The sequence below is a fragment of the Mus musculus genome, chromosome 10, assembly GCF_000001635.26.
Source record: "Mus musculus strain C57BL/6J chromosome 10, GRCm38.p6 C57BL/6J".
NCBI lineage: Eukaryota > Metazoa > Chordata > Mammalia > Rodentia > Muridae > Mus > Mus musculus.
This window is the reverse complement of record NC_000076.6, coordinates 120,806,750-120,824,681: the sequence shown is the minus strand read 5'-3', so window position 1 is coordinate 120,824,681 and position 17,932 is coordinate 120,806,750. Positions and strand designations below refer to the sequence as shown.

Here is a 17,932-nt window from a genome sequence, read left to right as displayed (position 1 = left end):
TCATCTATGACATAGACGTTTTAATGTTTTATTGGGGGGATCATAGAAAATTAAGATCGCCTTGCTCTGTATCTACCAGGCCAGAGTTTATCAACAGTGGTGCTCTCAGCCATACTGGGTTGCTCTCTGTCATTAAGCATGGGTGTGGTCGTAGAGTGCTCTTGCTTGCCAGGCTGAGTCCTTCACCTGCCACTGAGATCTGTGCAAGGCGGAGCTCCCAGTGCTGTTCTCTAGTAAGATGCAAAATTTGCCCTGTGATGGATTTTAATACATCGACATTAGTTTTCAACCCTAATAGATAATAATTTGCAGGGGGAAATGACATAACTTGTTGATTTAGAAGTCACACTTTTAGTTATGAGTTTCACTGTGTCTCAGCCTAAAACACCTTAGCGTGTGGAGTGGCTGTAAATTCCTTCTGAGAGTGGTGTCACAGGGCTCCCCAGCCTCTCCCTCTCATGAGCCTGATCATCCTTGGCCACTCCAGCTGTGCGACTTTCTCCAGTTGAGAGGGACTCTTAGCTGACGACGTCTATAGATTTGGCCTAGAAAAATCCACCTGGTTTGAATGCTAGGATTCCAAGACCCTTTCTAGTCCCAATGTTCTGGGACTTTTAAGTCCCCCAGGCATGTCACTGTTGCAACAAGGTAAAAAAAAAAAGTCAGACACAAAGTGTTCACAGTATGAAGACTAAAGATGGCATGACATTGATGACACTTGACCATTGACCCCTGAGAAATTGCATCAGGATGAAAATGTCTTTAATAGTTGAAATCTCTAAGCATAGTAATAAATAAATTGATGGAGATTAAAATCACACAAAAACTACATGCCTTAAAAAAAACCTGCCAGTCACCAAATAATAAGGTAATAACAGCTGCTCACTGATTATATAATTCCGTTCTTTAAAAATCAGACAAGAAGTTGGTTTTAAGGTCCAAGACCTTGAATGTGGCTTTTAAAAAGTAAGGAAGTCCAGTAGGTTCCTTTTAAAAGTGAAAGCGGTGAATAATGTATGAATCTGAAATATTAGGCTGCTAGTGTCAAAGTCAAATAATTTATGTTAAGATTTCTAATCCAAATTAAAGTGGGCTGCTAAATTCGTGTACAGAAGGCTAGTGTTTATCGCGGAAATAGTTATAACATCTGTACAGGCTCACATTTCACTCCTTTGACCTACGGTTTTTGCCCACAACTCTTTTCTCCAGTTTCAATTATTTGAATGTCTGTTAGACAACGTGCACATATCTTTGAAAACTACAGTTAGAGATGTCTGAAGTCTTACGGGAAGTAGGAATTAAAAGTTTATGTGTACTTTGATTTTCGCATTGAGCTAAGGAGTACATTTAGATGTTTTAAAATTAAGAAATAAGTATGTTTTTCCCCCCTTCTGAGCGCTAAACTCTAAGCTCACCACCAACGAGGAACCAGAGGAAGGGAACGCGGCGTTTGCTCTTCCAAGTTTTCTATCATGCAAATTTTGGTTACGAATGAGAAAACATTGGGACAATGAAATGTACAGCTCTAAGAGGTTCAGCTTCTTTATTGTCCATCGGATGCAGCTGGGTTTAATGCTGTGCACAGATTGGCAAAGCAAGATCTTTGGCTGAAAACCAGCACCATATTAAATATGGTGATCAATGACTAGGGAAGCCCAGGATTTCAAAGGTTATCTAAGTGTGTGCGGACATATTTTGCATATATGCACATACATATATGCACTTAGGGTTTATTAAGTGAAGTAACCAGTTTATGAACAACATTTGTGGTTTGTATAGATGAGCGTCAGGCTGAGGTGAAAGGTAGGCTCTCACTACCATCATATAATTAAAAAAAAAAAAAAAAACCAAACAGCTGTTGAGCACACACTAAATTATCAACGAAGAAAATAACATAAAGGCTTGCTTATTATATATATATGTATATATGTAAAAGAAGCCAATGGACAACCTTCTGCTATATTTTAAATTTATGTGTGTGCACATGTGTGCATGTTTATGAATATGTGTGTGTGTGGTGTGTACATGCATGTGTATATGGAGGCTAGGGCGATAACCTTTGGTGGACTAAAGGCAGGTACCATCACGTCTGACTCTATTTCTCTGGCATAGAGCTCGTCAAGTAGGCTAGATTAATGTCCAGTAATTTCTTTTTTTTCTTTTTTTAAAAATTTATTTATTATATTTATATGAGTACACTGTAGCTGTCTCCAGACACACCAGAAGAGGGCATCAGATCGCATTACAGATGGTTGTGAGCCACCATGTGGTTGCTGGGATTTGAACTCAGGACCTTTGGAAGAGCAGTCAGTGCTCTTAACTGCTGAGCCATCTCTCCAGCCCCACGTGATGAGAGTAGTGAGCTGGCCTTCTTTCTAAAGAAGCTGGGAAGTTTCTGTGCTAGACGTGAGCTCCTAGTGCATGTCTCTTGCCTACGAGCTCGTGGAATTGGCCACTTTATTAAGAGAGTAAAACAGACTTCCTTTTATGTTCAGCACTAGCAAGAAGCTGTGCATTTCAGCCCACCACCCAAGCAGGAAGCTAGCCGATGCTGGAGGAAGCAGAGCATTGGGTTTAATGCAGTGATCAAACATGAAAGCCATATATCAAATCTCAGGCGAGACATGCTTTTGAAGGCAGAGAACTGCAGAGTATTTTGCATGATAGACTATATAAACAGAGCCCCGGAGGTCAGGGCGTGGATGCAAACCAGTTAAATAAGGAACTCTGGCTTTGCTCTCTGTCATCTGGAAGGGGGTGGGGTCGCGTGCTCACTCGCACAGAGCTGAGAGTGTGAACTTTGCTGGAGTGAAGCTTGGCACCTTTGGAAAATTCATTAACTCTTTCAGCCCACAAACCAAAACAATTTTTTACCTTAACAAAAGCTCCTAGAAAGCTAGAAATAAAATGGAAAACACGTGCTCTTTTGTCGGTTCTGAATATATGCCCCTTAGCAGAAGTGTCAAGGAAGGGGATGGGGCAAAGCTAGGTGGAGGAGCGGTTGAAAGGACTCAGGTCTTCAGTGAGGACGAAGACCATGGTGTCATTCACACCCTCGCAGAATAACCGCAGAAACACGCGTGGGTTTTATTCTCTTCTAAATTCTAAGTGTAATGCAAAGTCATAGTTTGAACTTACCAGTCAGCAACACAGTGGGATATTGTGATTTTTTTTTTTCTAGGATTCTGACGCTTACAAGTTAATTACTTGTCTGTGAAAGACTGCCTGTAGCTGTATGCTGTTGCTCAGGACATCTCAGGCAGTGTTTGGGCAAAGAGATGAAATACCAAGCTAAAAGGTATAGTTTCATGGCCAATAAGCATTCAAAGCAAAGTTTTCTAGAGGAAAGCGGATAAACTTAGGTTTTGTGCTCGTTGCTTCTGCCCTGCTTGGAGTAGCTCTCCTCAGGAAAACAGAACACAGCATCTCAAAGGTATAGGATTTCATGAAAGCAAATTATGGAGGATTAAGAAACCTAATGAGCACGGGCTAGTGTAGAGAGTAGAGGCGGGAGAGTTTGTTCTTTTAAATAAAGCCCGGGTGGAGAAGGTTAGGAGGTTCTAAACAACAGGATATAAAAAGGCAGGACCGAATATAATTATCCCGAAGGGTGGAGAAGAAAAAAAAAAATCCAAGGAATAAAAAGCATCCAGTGTCGCTGTTAGGCTCTTTAGTTAAAAGGGAGCTCCGCACCGTGGTAAGGAAATCAAAGAACAGACTGCGTTGATGCCCCAAAGCACGAAAGTGCAGAGCAGAATATGAGACGCTGAAAGCTGAGCAAGATGGAGAAGCTGAGCGAGGTGGAGAAGCTGAGCATATCAGAACTAGAGTTTTAAACTGACAGACAAGGCAATTTGCCCTTCTCAAGAAAATGTCAATAAGGAAAAATATCATCCACCCTTGCATGTCTAGGCTGACAACACATTATAGCCTTACCATTTTGTGATTTAAACTTCTTATTTTAATGACAACAAGGTTAAAAAAGAAAGAAAGAAAGCATGAATCTCTCTATGAGAGTATGGCAATCCATACCTGGACACCGTTCAATGGAAATAAGAAAAACACTGGCCATTGAACAGTTCGTTCATCCAACATGTATTTATTGGGCACGCTGTATGCCTGATGTTGGGGTAGGAGCTAGGAACACAGTAGACACAATTGCTTCTTACAGAACTTGGTTCATTATATGAATTCTCATTGGTTTCTCTCTGTGTTGAGCAGAGAAGGGCTAACCAAGGCTAACCTTAGCTCCAGACGGTGAGCTTGGGCTAACCAAGGCTAACCTTAGCTCCAGCTAACCAAGGCTAACCTTAGCTCCAGACGGTGAGCTTGGGCTAACCAAGGCTAACCTTAGCTCCAGATGGCGAGCTAAAGAAGCTCTTGCTGTCTAAGCATGAGCCGATATATTTTAGGTTTAGACAAATATGCTTCTCTTTGCATCGCTCAATCCATAAGTGACTCCTAACCAGCTCTTATGAGGTTAGTCCCCTGGTGCCAGTGCCCCAGGAAGCCGTGCTATGGTACAACTGTAGGCTGCCAAGAGATCAACGAGGACATGACACGGATGCGTGCTGGTAAATGCTGCCCTTCGCACTCCTGCGTTTGCTTGTTCAAGGCTGGGATGAGAGTCAGGTCTCCACTGTAACAAACTTACAGGTTGTATAGAAGAAGCAAGCACAGCACACGGTCGCTTGCCTTCCATAAACCAACTGGAGGCAGGAGGCAGCGGGGCACACATAGGCTGAGTGCAGAGGCTGACCCTTGCATAAACTTTTCTTGTCTCAAGCACCATTTTTCTTTTTCTTTTTTTCCTTTTTGGAATTAAATCCTTTAAAGCTATGAATTTCCTTTCTTGGTGTTATAGCTGAGTCCTGGAAGGCTTTAGACTTTTAAAAGCCTGCAGCTTTGTCCTTTTCTTGGGCACATTAATGTTTAGGAAAATGTTCTTGCTCCTAGTGATTGTTCTTTCTTCTCTCTGGTGAGAAGTGTAGACAAGACACACGGCAGAGGGGACACACAAGAATGGAGATGGCTCAGAGTCTATAACTGCATTAGAGCCTGCTGTACCCAAGCCAGTTACCTTATAAAAACATGTCCCGAGTTAGAGTGATTATACTTTTGAAGTGGATTCAGTTCTTCTTTTATTTTTCATGATTTGCAAACCCAAACTTCAGCGGTGCTGTTCATGATAAGTAATCCTGAAAATATTTGCATAGCTCTCTACCATTAAAAACCATTTTCATATATCTGACCAAGTTTGAATTACACTACAGAAGAGAACATTTTATAGGAGGTTCTTTTAGGGCTGAGAGATGGCTCAACGATTAAGCACACTTACTACTCTTGCAGAGAACTCAAATTCAGTTCCCAGCACTCAAGGCTCACAGGTGCCTGCAACGCCAGCTCCAGGGGATCAGCTAGCCTCTTCTGTCTTCCGTGGGCACCCACACTCATACACATATGCCCTGACACATAATTTAAAATGCTAAATATACGTCTTTTATAAAAATGTTTTATTTTTAAATTCATTTCCCAATTTCTGATGGTAGAAACTAAATATGAGCGAATTTTGTGCAATATTTTTCCTTGGTGATCACTCATTTTGTAATTTTTTATCCTTTTATATATATAAGAGATTCACATACTCTTTCTTAAGAACATAGATGGCCAAACTGTATATGTTGTATTCAGATGTTACTATTAATAGTAGCCTGATGTCTTATTCTTATCAATTTGGAAACATTTAATTACTATGTATTAAACAATCAATTCTCATTGTATCTTCACACAATATGGCATGTGTAATGTTTGTTGAGTGGATGGAAGACAAGTGAAATGATGTTGAGTTTTATAAAATGTATTATGCCATTTTCAAAGTAATTTTATATATTTGCCATTCATTAACAAAAGTAGTATTTTAAAAATAAACAGTGGGGCTGGTGAGATGGCTCAGTGGATAAGAGTACCCAACTGCTCTTCCAAAGGTCCAAAGTTCAAATCCCAGCAACCACATGGTGGCTCACAACCACCCGTAATGATATCTGATGCCCTCTTCTGGTGCGCCTGAAGACAGCTACCATGTACTTGCATATAATAAATAAATAAATAAACAAATAAATAAACAAATAAACAAACAAATCTTTAAAAAAAAACAGTATATCCATAAATTACTTTGTATCTAAATCATTCATGTTATGAAGGATGATTGGTGGAAGATAAAGGTGTCAATAGCCAGAAACTCAGTAATAGTAGAGGTGCTTAGTGGCTAGTTTAGTGACAGTAGAGGTGCTTAGTGGCTAGTTTAGTGACAGTAGAGGTGCTTAGTAATGGAGTTTAGTGACACTAGAGGTGTTTAGTGGAAGAGTTTAGTAACAGTAGAGGTGATTAGTGGCTAGTTTAGTGACAGTAGAGGTACTTAGTAGTGGAGTTTAGTAGCTCAGAGCAGCTACACAAAGGTTCAAGTTTTATGCTATAGCAGTAAGAATATACCTGAGGCTCTGCAGGCAATTTAAAAAAATGGAATTTAGAGCTTTCCCCTAGCCTTTCAGATGTAAGTTTATTTCTGGTATAACGTTTCATTAGCATTAATTTTTTCTAGTGTTGTATACTAATAGAAAACCTGTATGTGGGTGTTATATCAATATTTCATGCAAAGGTAGTCATTCAGAATTATTTTTATAGGAATCTCTATATTTTTTGAGGGTTTGAGGGTTTCTCTATGTAGGCCCGACTATCCTGGAACTCACTCTGTAGACCAGGCTAGCCTTGAATTTATAGAGATCCGCCTGCTTCAGCCCTTAGTTGCTGGGACTAAGGGTGCATACCAGCACCACCTCTTTTTACATGGATCTGTCTGAATGCATTAGGCTGTGTGGCCTGCTCAGGTAGAACTTAGTAGAATCATACCCAAAATCGATTGGTAGTGACTTTTTCATTTACTCTTCTTACTGCTAGATTGATGATTTTTCTCTTTAGGCTTTATTTTTTTTTAACTATGGTTTTCTAATTTATATGACGTGTGACATACCTCGATTTGAGTCGTGGTCTACGGCACAAAACACTGAAGGGCTCTGTATTTATCTTTTATCTGACTTGCCACTGAGTTGGTGGGATGACTTTATATAGAATGATCCAAAACAGAAAGGCTATGGTTTAGAAAATGTCTTAATCTGCTTCAGATAGCTTAGTGGGCTGAGCTAGTAAAGCTGACATGATTAATGAGCGAAGAAGATTAAAATATTTTCACATTCTGGTTTTAATGACCACTATCTTATTTCCGCCCTGAAATTTACAGCTAGTAAAATTATTACAAGAAAAATATATCAATCATAATCCACTTGAAGCTGTTTAACCGTATCAAATTGTGCCCGGTTTTTAGTCAAAAAACATAAATTAGGAAAAAATTTCAACTCAAATGTAGCTTTTGTGAGGTCTCTAATATATTCATTAAAGTGTTAAGATTTAGTAGGCTTAGCATAAAGGGCCTAAGATTATTGTTTTTCAATTAGTATGTCATTTTAAAACTTTATCTTTATAGCTAGGCATATCCTCATCACTTGGAAACAGACCATCTCAGAAAGTGTCACTTGTAGCTAACTAGGTGGCACAAGTGTAACTCTGAAGGTTGGACATTTGCCCACTGACTCTGGCAGCTCTGCCTTTTTAATCCCCAGATAACGATGTATATTCATTCCCTGTCATATTTACCTAGAGGAAGCCTTTCCTAATCCCTCATTTTTCTCCTCCTCGGAGGTTATGTGTAAATACTACATAAAATGGGCAAATGGAAAGATGTCTGCTTTGTCTAAAGATACCCATTCATCTTACACAAGCTCATCAGCCAGGCTTTGAAAGGATGGTGAGAGGAGGCTGTTTGCTGGAAGGAAGAGAATGGATAAGACCAAAGACAAACTATGTTGCAAATCAAGCAAACTATGTTGCAAACTGCTAGTAAATCCCTTTAAAGCATGGATGAGGCTTTTCTGAGGCATCTGCTCTGTCCCACCTTATAGTGTTTGGTTCTTGGTGTCTCTTACCCTCCGCAGAGCCTGCTGATTGCTGGCAGGTATTGGGAAGCCAGCTTTACTCTAGCTTCGTTTTCTGACAGGCAATGTAGAGTGATTTCAATGCAGTTGAGAGAAGTTAGTTTTTCTTCCTTCCTTCCTTTCTATGTTTACAAAGGTGGAAAAAACAAACAAACAAACAAAACAAAACAAAACAACGTAATTCTTTCAGCCTCATTTGCTTCTGACAAATTCCTTTTTCTATTGAACACAAAGTTTTAAGTACAGTATGGTGAAGTTTACCTTACGTGTGCAAATAGCCTTAAATAAATAAATAAATGATAAAAGATAAAAAATAAAAAATAAAAAATAATTGAATGATTTTTCAGAGGCCAATAAGCATTTCCAAAGTTTAACCAAATTGGGAATTATAGAAATATAAATGGTATCAACTATTATATGCCCAAAAATTAGGGCTTCAAGAGTGTAGTTAGACCAAGTTCAAACATTAGTAATGGGAACAGAATTTTGATGTGTATGGATTCCCCCACCCCCGAAAAGGAACTTGATGATTGCTTAATACAGAAATTCTAATTTCAGAAACTTTATAGAGAAAATACTCGAGGTGAATGTGGAAGAGTGTTCATAAAATACTCACGATCATAGGAAGAAAGGAAAGGAAAGGAAAGGAAAGGAAAGGAAAGGAAAGGAAAGGAAAGGAAAAGGGGGAGGGGGAGAGGGGGAGGAGAGGGAAGAGAGCCTAAACATTCCAAATCTCCATAATAAGGGCAGGTCACTATATTTTCTCTATGTAGAATTTTTAAAAAGAAATATAGTAAAATTTTAACAGTAGTTATTTCAGTGAAGTAAGATTACAGGTGGCTTTATTATCTTTTTTAGAGCTTCTTGTAATATTCTAGTGTAGTGTGTAAAGCCACTCAATGCTTTTGTAAACAGGGAAAAGGAAATCATTATAGCTAACCTTTCTGTGTCCCCCATGTCCACCACTTCTGCTCCTGGCAGAAGATCTCCACCCAGTGACTTTCAGAATGTCCCAGTCATTCCATGGGGCACTGTCTCGAAAGACTGGAACTCATGATAGAAAGGAAAGAAATGTGATTTACACGGGCTTCTCACCAAGTGAGCAAGGAGGGGAACATACTGCTTTATGTGAATGTTGTGGGGGCAGAAAGAGGAAGTCACCAAGGCTGACACGTGGAAGCCTTAAAGAATAAAGAGACCAGCTGGAAACAGGAACTCAAACTTCACAAGTCAAAAGATGGTGGACTCCCGTCAGAGTTGCGTGGCTCTTCTCATGGTAGCTTTACTGAATATTAAAACTAACAGCTGAAACATGGTGTAGTTGAAAGGAAGAAAGAGCTGGCTCTTTCCGCAGAAAGAGAGCAGCTGACCAATGACAGTCCGTATTCTACAGAAACCACTGTTGGTTAAATGAAGCCACCACGGACATGCTTCTAGCTGAAGGCCTTCAATTTGTGACTTTTAAAATATAGTCTAGAGCTTACTGCATCTGTCTTCCAACTCTGCCCTTTGTTAAGTGGTGCGGCTACTCCTGGAACTGGTCAGGATGTGATATGCGGACATTCTCAAAGATGTGAATGGGTTGGTGGGTTTTTCAAAAGTTTGCTTGTAAGTCAATTGCTTTGAGCTTAGAATATATTTTGTTATTGAGCATTCTGCAGGCCCAGTTTCCCCCGGGGGTAGAACCTATAATGTACTTGATAGTATATAACTGTCTCAGTGGACAGTTTATCCAGACTGTCAGGTTGGGATGTCAAGCATCAATTTCCCACTTGTGGGAGGGAGAGGGTCCTTCACTCAGCTCCCATGATTGTTGGGAGTCTGGAGCAGTGTTTGAAATGATTGGTTTTGGATTCACACCATCTGTTCAGCAGCTGGGGATTGAAAGAGAATGTTGTGGAGTTGTGGAGACCGAGGTAGCCAAGGTTCTGGGAGAGTATCAACAGTACTATGTAAGTTGTGTATGAGAGATCATGAAAGGTTGGATTAGAAAGATAATTTGAGCTAAGTGCTAAAAGAAAATGGGAGCGTATCCCGGGGATCTACAAAAGGAGGGGAGGAGAGGATAATTGAAGACCTGAGGAGTGGCGTGTCTCCAGTGGCTTCCAGTGATGGCGAGCCTACTGCCGGCACCTGGGTTTATTTACACCAATGTTACCCCGTCTTCACTCTGCTTGCTAGAGCCTACTTCCTTCGAACAGTTTTTCTCAGTCCTATTCACATGTCAGAACAACTCAATGAACTTAAAAAGAAAAAATAGGTCCTTGGTCTCATTGATAACCAATTGTCTCAAAGAGTCTGGCGCTAGAGTTTAGGTATACAACACTCTCTAAAAGGCCCCCAAGTGACTCTAATGTGTATATAGAGGCTGACCGCCCCCGGAAGTGATCAGATGTAAGCAGACATACTGTTGTCTGCTTCATTCACTGTTTCTCTGCATCCAGCACAAGGACTGGCCCTCACTAGAAGTTCAGGGAACATTTGCTTGAACTCAAGAATGAATCAAAGAAGGAAGAAGGGCTGGATTTAATTAGTCTCTAACTCCATGGATTATAGTTCAGCAACAGGTCACATTTGTGGCAAGTCTCTTCTGGACTTGTCTCTGTTCAGACAACTGGTCTTCTGTATGATTCCTAAGAGCCCCCGTTGGCACTCCATGTCTCCTGGGGCCTTGTTTCTCTGTCCTTGTTGTCGAGAACCTGTCGAGAACGGAGATCCCAAGGCAGACTCATTTTCTAGAGCCCAGAATGTTGCTCCTGAATCCTGGGCAAAAAGCTAAGGGTTTTTTAAGCTCGATTGGCGTTTTGGTCTCTTTGATACGTCGTTTCCCAGATTCCCCCTTGATTGGGTAGTTTTCTTATACTTGAGATTCCCTTCGGTTGACCTGGTGCTCTTGAAGTAGTTGTAGCTGGTAAACGGGTAGGAAGGTTCAGTAAGCCCTTATTTTCTTCCCAGTGCTAGGGGTCAAGTCTGTGACCTGGTACATGTTAGGCTGACTGCCATTTCTGGCCAATATGGCTCCTGATGGAATTCACATAATTTTTTATCTCCTTTATCATTGTTTGCCACTTTCGTTGTTTTGAAATGTGTGCATTAATAGTCCTTAGAGTAAGTGAGGATTACCAGGGCTCATGTGTGTGTGTGTGTGTGTGTGTGTGTGTGTGTGTGTGTGTGTGTGTGAGTGTCTTGTGTTTCTAGTAATTTTTGTTCTATACAGTTCACAACTCTGTCATATATAAAAGTGCACCAGAGGTTGTGTGCTTTTGAATTAAAATATCCCCCTTTATGGAAGTTGATGCTTCTAGAATTGATTTTACTTGTTTATTTCTTTATGTGTTTATTTATTTACTTTAGTTAGCAGGCTTTCTCTCCCCACCCCCACTTCCCTTGTGCAGTATCTACCAGCTGTAGCTTTGTTATGTTTACATATTAATCCCCTTCGTCAATTGAATTCATGTAAGAGTCTTAAAAAGAACATCGTTCGGTTTTTCTTCATTATTGTTTTTCACCCAGCACAAGGAGATTGTATGTAGACAAATAAGAAGTTTTCTATTAATTTAAATATTCTGCCTTTTTTATGGAGAAAGAGCCTTTGAAGATATTTGCTGCCTTTCCTTCTGACATGTTTGCATCTCTTGCTTTTTGTATATATGTATGCCTTTGCCTGTTTATAAGAGATGTGAACGTACCACATAGGACAGGAATTGTAAAACGGTGAAAACTGTCTCACAATTCCATCAGCCTCCTTATTTCATTTCTCTACTGGTGCGTATTCATATTCATACTGCTTTGCTTTTTTGGCCCACTGAGAAAAGAAATGTGACCATTTTACACACCACGAGACCCCAGGTTTGGAGATGACAGGTGTGTACTACCGTATCGTCTTTCTCTCTAGATGTAGTTATTTATTTCTAGACCCTTTCCCCCGCCCTTAGAACTGCTTTTGCTATATTATCCTATAAACTTTGGTGTTTTCATTGTCATTTGTCTCAGATTTTTTTTTAAAAATCTTTTTTAAATGTTTGGTTCTCTGGGGGCATGTTGCTTAATGTTTATATATCCATGGGGTTTGGGGCTTTTATCTTTTTCTGACATCTGGCTAGAAGGTAGTAGTTGGTGAGGATGCTTAGGGGAAGCTGCCCCTGGGATTGTTGGTGGGAAGAGACAAAATGCCTACATTAGATTTCCTTTCTTTGAGGGCCGGGGGCCGGGGCGGGGGTGAGACTAAAGTCCTTCATGTTGTATTGGCTTCAGCTTCTGGTAGAGCTCTAGGATTATCTACACAGTAAATAACGAGATCCTGTGGTAAATAGGCAGGGCAGTTTACACTCTAATCTCTGTCATGAAACCAGTGAAAAACGTCTGATTAAAAGCTAAGAGGAAGTGGAACGGAAAGAAGGCGCGCACAGCGTGCATGGGAGGAGACGCGAATCTGGACGGGAATTCCAGGGAAGTCCTCACCGAGTGAGTGTGACTACGTTCAGAAGTGTGAGAACTGAACTGCACGCAGAGTTTGGGCATTCTAAGCAGGAGTGAAAGCGAACTCTTGCTCCGTGGGAGAAACAGAAAGATTTGCTGCCGTGGTTAACAAGGTTAACAACAAATAATGGGGGTGTGGTACGGGCGGTGGGCAAACCTCACGTTTCTAGAGTTGAATGTGCTAAACATAAAGTCTAATCATGCCCGTACTTTCTTTACCATTCAATATTCACCCCAGAATATTCCTGTAGAGCCTGTCGTCACCGTGGCAGGGGTGTAATGTAGCCATCTCTTCAGCTTCAGTAGTGGAAGGTCACTGTGTCAGAAGGTGGAATAAAAAGAAACTTATTTTCAGAGTTGAGTCGGCTGAGAATAGCCTTTCAGTACAGCCTTGTGATGACGAGTTTAGGATGATGTACAAGGTACACCTAGAGAAGCAGGAAAAAGCAGGGTTCACACAGAGGGCCCTCCCAGGCTTTTGTGTCTACAAAAACCAACAACAAAATGGAAAGAAAGAAAAAGCTTCATTGCTGGAGACCAGTTCGTCCCCCCTACACTAACTCGAGGTTTGCACTGAATGTAGAGACCACACATGAGAGGAGCTATAATGTGCTTTTTTTTCAGAAATAGCAATAAATTCATTTTCCTTCCTTCTGCCTTTCTTTTAATATAGACATGAAAGGATGTAACTGCTGGGTTGTGGAAAGTACAGGCTGTTGGGTAAGAGAGAAAGGGGCTAGGCATTCTTCCAGCTGCTGCTGTTCACAACACTTTTGACAGTTAAAATATATCACACATTTTCTTGTCTTCTTAGTGTAAACACTTACTGTGCTAAGTGGACTATAGAATCAAACCAGATAGAAGGACGCAGACTGGTATTTCAGAGGTGAAGCTGAGCATAGACTAAATTAAATAAAAGTAACTTGCCAACCAATTCGTAGTTACATATTATACATTACACTGTGTTTGTCCCTGGGAAAGATTAAACAGAGGGCTTTCATTGCTTGCTCTATTTTTACAACCTGTTAGTAGAAGAAAATTTAATACAGAGCAGACAAAATTTTGATTAGAATTAACTGGGACTAGTTTAAGGTCAAGGTGGCCTTCTTGGTGTTGTGTGCTTCTGCCTTATCTAAAAGCCAAGGCTACAGTACTATCTCTCCAGCTTCCTTTTGTATTTCCCTAGGAAACCCCCACCTCCTTCCTCATTAACCAGCATAGGGTACAAGTCTTTACCTTTAGCACTTACATTTCCCTTCCAAATTAGATCGCATTTGGAGAATAAGAATCTGCAAAATGACTTAGAACCAAGTCCTGGACTCCGCTGCCTCAGGATGGTTTGCCACCATCTGTGCACACTCTTAAAAATATGAATTTTTAACTAAGGACCTAGAAGTCAAGTGTGGCATTGTCTGAAATGCCGTGCCACATGGGAAAAGTGTGCTTCTGAAGGTGGTTTTATCCTGAAAGGAGAAATTACAAACGAATACACGGCTGAGTCTTTTCAATTTCCTGTTTTGCCTAAAACTCTCCTGCATAACGCATCCATTCATCAAACGTCTCTCCTGGTGACAGTACCTCATTAGATTACTTCAGTGAGTATTCAGGAGATTTTCGTCTTATGAGTCATAAAATTCTTTTATTCCCTGAAGAAATGCCTGCATCTGACAGGAATTCAATGTCTTTGTAGTTTCAGAGAGACTCCTTGAAGCAGTTACTTCGTAAATGACTCTGTTCTTGGGGCCGGGTGGGTAATACCTGGGGAGCCGGGTCACAGATCGACTCCTGTTCTTCAACAAGACTGAAAAATTAATCCCTTTCATTGCCCTAGCCTTGGTCATTTTCTTCAGAAATGCAAAGAGTTAAGCTCACAGCAGAGTGCCCTCACTTGGCTGAGGCCGGTCCCGCATTGGTATGTGTATGCTGGCCTGGGTGCTTTGTCTGATTTGATGAGAGATTCAATTCTCGATTGCATTTGCAGTCCGATTCTCAAGCTTGCTTGCCTGTCGTCAGGCTTCACTTGGTGTAGAAGAAAAGGATACAGAGTTGCAAATATACTGCACTGTTTAGCAACTGATAAATATCACTGGGTATCCATATATGTACCAAGTTGGTGTTTTAGTGGACGTTTACACTGTTGTTAGAGTAGTAGGAATTAATGTAGCAATTGCCTGCCAGTTAAATAATACAGAAAATACAGCCCTTGGAAGGCAGTGCCCTCTGGCATTGCATACTCTGCATCCATATGTTGTTTATAGTAAGCGGAAATGAAATGTTAGACAGTGGAGCAAAGAACCAGTTTCCAGTGCGCTGGTAAGGAGAGATGAATGGATTACAAGAGGTTGGGTCGGGGAGCCAAAAAGCTTTATACACATGGGGTTTAAACACAGGCTAGAAGTAGCGCATCCCTGGCACAGACTGTCTCTAACCATGCTAAGACCCAACGGGCCTGGTGTTTAGGAAACTAACTTAAAACAGGAGAGTTGAAGAGAGTGAACTACTACTACTTCTACTGAGAAGGCAGGTCAATGTATATACCTGGGAACCAGAAAGGCTAGCTGTGCACACAGATAAAGAAGTAAATCAATGTTTTTTAATATCAGCATGTGTTAACATAGATACGTGGTGTTGGTATTCTGTCTGGACTCCACCCCCACAGTTACCTGGCAATAGCCAGGTAGGCCTGACCCACTATAAAAGGGGCTGCTTGCCCCCCTTCTTCCTCTCTCACTCCTGCCTCTCTTTCTTGTCTCTTGCCCCTTACTCCCCCTCTCTCACCATTCCCCCCCCCAACATGAAATTTGTTGAGAGGGAAAAGGGCAAGGTAGCCGTGGAAAGAGAAAGGGGGGAGAAAGAGAAAGAGAGAGAGAGAGAGAGAGATCAGGAGCCTTTCTTTATATATGGATGATGGTGTAGTCACAGGTAAGGGTGGGAGGTGAGCCAAGTGGATTCTGGAAATATGGTGGCTGTTGCCTTAGCAACAGGTGTGTGGGTTGTGCTTTTGTGATGTCATCGGTTTCTGAGGTCCTGATACCAACACATGGGACGCTCCAGTTCCAATCTCTTGTTCTGTGAGCATGGTCTGGATGATGCTTTGGATATGTGATCACCACTGAGTGTTCATAGTGTGGACAATGTCTCTCCTCAAGTTCAAGAACGTTCAATGGATAAATGTGCAGCAAACTGGCTGGCGAATGTGAGAGTGACTTACCCAGTTATTTTAGCCCCATGAGAAAAAATAAGCAGGAAGTTCACGTTAGAGAGACCATGGGAGTATTAGGATTCTGTAAAGACTCCCCCAGCTTTGCAATTCTTTGACTTGTGATTTTCTTTTTTTGATCACATACTTCGATAGATAGAACCTATACTACTTTGAATTTTGACTTTTGACTTTTTGTCTGGGCTACGGATATACACTTGTGGTATTCTCTTGTTGGTGAACAGCAGCAGAGAACTGCAGCTTTGGGCCAGCTCAAGCAACACCACCCCTTATAGAAATCTACACAAAGAGTCGAAGTCAGGGATCTGAACGGTGCTTGCGTGTTCTCCCGTGTTCATAGCAAGTTATGCACAACATGCAAAGACAGAAACAACTCAAATGTTCACTGATGGAATGGATGGATGGATGGACGGACAACCTAAACTGAAAAGCAAAATAAAGATAGAAAATCCAAAGGTAGTTTGCAGGGACTCGGGCTGTGGGGAATGAATGGGAGTTATTTAGTAAGAATTGGTTTTCCCTCTGATGAAATGGAGACTTCCCGGAAGTAGAAAGGGGAAGTGGTGATTGGTTCACTTAATGCCTCTGGATGCCTATACATTATGTTACACATTATCACACAATACCATGTCAATGTCATTGTAGTTTAGATATTTAAACCCCACACAAAATGTCTTAAAACTATCACAACTAAGCTGGGCAGTGGTAGCGCATGCCTTTTAATCCCAGCACTGGGGAGGCAGAGGCAGGTGGATCTCTGTGAGTTCAAGGCCAGCCTGGTCTACAGAACAAGTACCAGGATAGCCAAGGCTGCACAGAGAAACCCTGTCTGGAAAAACAAACAATCAAGCAAACAAAAAAATCAAAACAAAACCAAATGATCACAACTGTAAGTTAGAGAGGGGGAAGGTAGAGTCAGGGATAGATAGGATGGCGGCTTGGAAACACGTTGGGTTTTTTCCTTATGCTTCCCTAGGAGACAGTGGCTGGTTGTTTGTTTGTTTTTAAACCTCATACGGGTGGTAAGACCTCTGTGGTTTCCATGTGGTTACTAGCTGGTATCTACTCAACAGGGAAGAATTCAAACGCCAACCTCCTCTTGTGTGTAAAGGAAACTTGGGTCTCCCAACTCATTTAGATTGCTGTGTATTTTTACAGCAGTAAAAGGATCTCCAAAATGCTCTACCCCTCCCCTGCCAACTTTAGAAACACTGTGTGGGATCTGAATGTCCCACCCCACCGTACAACCAGCAAGGTTAGTTTCTGTAACCATATTGTAGACCAGTGGTTTCCAACCTTCCCAACTCGGTGACCCTTCAATACATTTCCTCACATGGTGATGACCCCATCCATAAAATTATTTTTGTTGCTACTTCATGACTGTAATTTTGCTACTGCTATGAGTAGCAATATAAATACGTGTTTTTTTTCCAAGATCTTAGGTGATCTCTATGGAAAGATCATTCCACCCCCAAAGGGTTATGGCCCACAGGCTGACAACCACCGGTGTAGACAGAGCATAGGCTCATAATAATGTTAATAGTCTAAGACCATCTCTACTCACTGTTGTGGGAGAAAGAGATGAACAGACATGGGGTCTACAAAGAACTGCTCAGTGTAAACAGAAGCAAATAACAATGTCCCAGGAGAAATGTGTATGTTAATAAATAGTGAAACTGTAAAGGACATGACCTTTGTGGAGTGCTCCCAGACTGTGGAGTGCTCCCAGACTGAAATCTCGCAAAGGGGCTATGGATAGGGCCTTGAGCGTGATTGCCAGCAGAGCAGAGGAGAGAGAAGGGGTCGTGCCCCATCACTGCTGAGAGAATAGAGAATTTTTATAAACACTTCTCATTCAGGGGGGGTCTACCACATGCAGAGCCATTATACCAGGATGTTATTGTAAGATGGGCCTTCGCCGTGTTTTCATTCATTTCTTTCTTATTAGTATTTGTCGATCATATAAATTATTGCATAAATGTATTAATTTTATAAAATAATTATGTAAATTATTAGCTATATAGAACAACAGGTTTCAGTGTAACATTTAACATTTTTATTATTTATTTGTGTGTGGTTGTGTTTGTATGTGTGTGCATGTATGTGCACTCAAGGTGTGCCTGCATGCATGTGGGCACCCACAGAGGCTCAAAGAGTGGGTTGCGCCCTTGGCAGCTGAAGCTACAGG

At 41.2% G+C, this 17,932-nt stretch overlaps 1 protein-coding gene across 2 annotated transcripts in view; it reads left to right on the top strand.

The window, feature by feature from the left end:
* The window catches only part of Msrb3 (methionine sulfoxide reductase B3), a 117,912-nt gene that overhangs the window by 74,330 nt on the left and 25,650 nt on the right, over positions 1-17,932 (top strand). The gene's annotated exons all lie outside the window — the stretch shown is intronic.